The following is a 4,026-nucleotide window of genomic DNA, read 5'->3' as shown; positions in this document are numbered from 1 at the left end:
TAGTATATGTAGACATAGATCAAACACTTTCTCTTACATGTTTATTTATGGGAAGTTTTGTAAGGACTGGTGGATTTATGTCTGCTTTAAGAATTTTTCAAGTCAAAACCTATTTAAAAGTCAGGTAGGCTAACCCACTTCCTTGTTTTAAAGGCTGATGGGCCAAGATCCCGTTAGAGGATCCCTTGCACATGAAGTGACATCAACCAATCCTTTTTGTCAAACACCAAACACTCTTTCCTTAAAAAGGTCCCGTTTGATCTTTATAGGATTCAACATAAGAAAACTGTTCACCCTCTAGTGACCTTCCTTTACTGGGCTTTTCTCAGCTTTTACATCTACAATGGACATTCTCAAATTTGTTATATATATATAGCTGTCTAATAGCTTCATAGAAGTAATTTCCATTATAAACCATTAGAAGCATGCTATTCGTATCTCCCCATCACCCTCAGTGCCTGGCATACAGAAAATAATGATGGCTATCACAGTGTATGTGCCAAATACTTCACGTATAATTAAACTCATTTAATCCTTATAATAATCCACCAGGTAGGTTCTTTATTTTAAAGATATAAAAACCGATTGCAAAAATTGTTCAAGCATCTTATGCAAAGAGCCACGATGGGTAATTGGCAGGTGGGATTTGAGCTTTAGAGTCTGAGGTCTTAATCACTGTTACACTGCTAGCTAAGAAGTGTTCATAAATATTGGTTTATTAATTAGTATATCATCTGAGCCCATAGACTGTTGGTAGGACTGGAATCCTCACTAAGGTCAGCTGCTGGATAAGAAGGCAGCAAAGTGCTGAGCTCCCGGGACAGTGCCTGGCAGTGCCTCCCACCCCCCACCCCCCACGTGCACGGTGCTGTCCCTCCAGCACAGCTGTACAAGGCCAGCAGGCCTGTCTGTGTGGCTGGCGGATGCGGGGGAATAGACAAGGCTGTGCTTTCTTCTCCTGATGCATCAGCAGCTACATAGCCAAAAGGCTTTTGTTGTGACAAATACCGCTCAAAGAGAATATAAAATGAGCATGGTGATTATAATTAAGTTCTAAATTTTTTTAAAACTATGAAGGATAATCATTAATAATGATAATAGCTGCCACTTTTTGAACCCTTGATATATGGCAGGCATTGGGCCAGGTGCTTTATTGCGTGTCTCATTTAATCCCCCCCAGAACCACTAAGTATTAGGACCCCATCTCCCGCTTAGAAACAGGAAAATGGGGCTGAGCGGTTGCACACAGCAGAACCCTGACCCTCCCCCTTTTTTCCCCTCTCCCTCTCCCTCCCCACCTCTGTTTGTCCCCTTCCCTTCACCCCTCCCACTTTGGACCCTATTTGTTTTTCTCTCTTATAAATTGAACCATAAGGGACACACAAACAACAACACTTCCTTTTTTTTGGAAATATTTAGTGAATTTATTCAAATGAAAGTGTAAATGATACAGAACTGAAAGTATTAGAAATATACATACAATAAAAAGTGAATATAAATTAGCCAACCCCATGGTCATTTCCAGTTAAGCATTCCATACATGTACACCTTTTCCTTTTATATAGGAATAACACACACATATATGACATGACGACTCTGGAAAAAAAAATCAGAGATTCTAAAAATAGTCTCAAGTTCTTAAAATGCTGTGGAGTAAGTTTTAACAACATTCTACATGAATGGAAACTCCTGATTTAATTCAATGATTTTATCATGCCAGAAGCATGGTTGGTTTTAAATTTTTTAAAACAGATATTGGTATAATACACATTGGCTTATTAATAATTGAGGCATTTGTATACACAGTATCTCAGTGCAGACAAGAAACTTTAAGTATAGATTAATTGCTATGATGTTTTAAACTTTCAAAGTCTTTTCAACATAAGAAAACAGCTGCATACATTTAAGTGTTTTCTTATAAAACACAATCTTTAAAAAAGTAATGATTGGTCTTTGTGATTCCTAGTAATAAGTCCTGTCTTTTTTTTCACATAGTATAAATTATATTTTTATACAGGATTGTATTAAGACCCAGTAGTTCTTAAACAATGTGACCACATAACCGTATCAATCCCAAGGCAGCAAAGATGAACAATCTTCACGGTGCACTTTCTCCTCTTTGAAGTTGCTCTTTTTGGATATTTTCCCACTTCAATGTGAAGTAGATTACAGGGTTTCATTAGTGGTTTCCTTATGTGGCTTTTTAAAGAAAAAAAATGGTTTTGATTTCTTCCACAGTTCACAGTTCTCAGGGGAGACATTTGGGGGAAATCATATGGTCCAGGGATGTTTTGAAGAAAATGCTCTTTAGTAGATGAAGTCTCTATGCAACTGTAATAAATAAGCATCTACATTCTTAGCTATATTGCTAGTATATCCTGGAACCAAAGGAAGATGGTTTTCCTGTTCCCACAATCCACTTAATTGTTGTTTTAAAATCGGAATATTTCCATCGTTTATAATTTCTGTTTGGGATGATAGTTCTGACCACCACCTTTTTATGACTGCTTGTGTTACGGAAAATACTGAAAAAAACCTGGATTGGATCACCGATGGAAAAACCAAGCGGCACTTGGAGGTCTTGGAGTGTTGAGGCTTTATTTCACCCGTGCAGGCTCAGAGGGGAGTAATAGCCCAAAAAGTCCGAGCCCCGAACAAAGGCAACGGGACCAATATCTATCTTTCTGCTTCCCTTATCTGTAACCTTTCTATGTGCAAGCAGGCAGGCGAGGGGGAGGGAGTTTAGGGCGCGAATCTTGGGCCCGGTGCTTTTTTTGTTTGTGTTGAGGAGGGGGGCGACAGAGGGGAGGGAGCCACCCGGGCTAGACTGCTGCCTTCATAAATCTTTCCCTATCACTTGAAGCCAGTTTAAACCAACTATTATGTATTCTTCAAATTTGCTTTTCAGTAGAGACTTTACTAGAGGCAACAAGTCTACACAGCAGCCAAGTGAGATGTATTGTTTTCTTCCTGTAAGCTCACCAAATAAGCTACAAGCTCACTTACATTTCTTTTTCTCCAGAAAGTTAAAGCTACATTCAATCTCAAATTCCTGCTGAACAAAACTTGTGCCATTGTTTCATGGTCCTGAGAAGCCTCAGAAAAAAAGCCATCACTGTATTTTGATGATGGGCTTTTTGTCTGAAGAACCAGAATCACTGAGGTAACCAAGGGTGTCCGCGTATCACAGCGGAGCCTTCCAGGCAAGCGGCCTGCACAAGCCACTTCATTTTCTTAACCTGCCAGGTCACGGCCCCCACTTTTCCGGGGCTGTTTTCTTCTGTGACAAGGGTTTGGGACAGAATGATGGGCTTCCTGCGATAATCACCTTAGGTAGTTTACTGGGGCTTCCCACAGCTTGTCCAGCTGTTCTCTGCGGTCAGCAGCCAACTGCTTTGGAGGTTTCCTAACCTCCTTCATGGTCTTATTGGTGAAATTAGAGATCCTCCTGGGAAGATCAGTGGAATGACCCTCAATATTACTACAAAAGTTCCGTTCTTTAACACTGAGAGTTTCAGATGCCATTATCTCTTACATACCAAGGCCGGGCCCAGGTGGCCACCGGGGAAAGTCTGTCCTCAAGCGGCCCCTCTCGGCGCGACCCGTACCCCCTCCACGCGCGCACATGTCCGCTCCACCCGAAGGTGGGAACCTGACGGCGGGTTCCGTCCGTGCTTCCCCCGGCCCAGGGCCCCGGTGTCCCCCGGCGGCCTCCCGCACCCTAGCCGCGATCCACGCCGCGCGGACGGGCCTCGCTGGGGGATGCAGGTGCCCTGCCCCGCCCTCGCCCCGAGCGGCCCGGCCAAGCGGAGGCCTCCGCGAGGCCCGCAGGTGGGCCCAGGACGTGGCCGGGCCAGGGAGGAGGCCTGCCGGGCGCGGCCGCTGCGGACGCCGGGCTCCCGCAGGCGTGGCCACAACTTACCGGCACCTCATGCTACCGCCAACAGCACTTTTTGTTCTCATCGCTAATTTTGCTTGCGATGAACTAATGTCGGTTATATATTTTCTCTTAGATCCTTCTCTCTT

The 4,026-nt window shown here is 43.6% G+C and overlaps 1 pseudogene; it reads right to left on the bottom strand.

The window, feature by feature from the left end:
• Positions 1-1,462: 1,462 nt before the first annotated feature.
• LOC108387972 (KATNB1-like protein 1) lies at positions 1,463-3,525 on the bottom strand (annotated as a pseudogene).
• Between the last annotated feature and the right edge of the window lie 501 nt (positions 3,526-4,026).

The sequence above is a fragment of the Manis javanica genome, chromosome 1, assembly GCF_040802235.1.
Source record: "Manis javanica isolate MJ-LG chromosome 1, MJ_LKY, whole genome shotgun sequence".
In the NCBI taxonomy this organism is placed as follows: Eukaryota; Metazoa; Chordata; class Mammalia; order Pholidota; family Manidae; genus Manis; species Manis javanica.
This window is presented reverse-complemented; position numbering and strand designations above follow the sequence as displayed.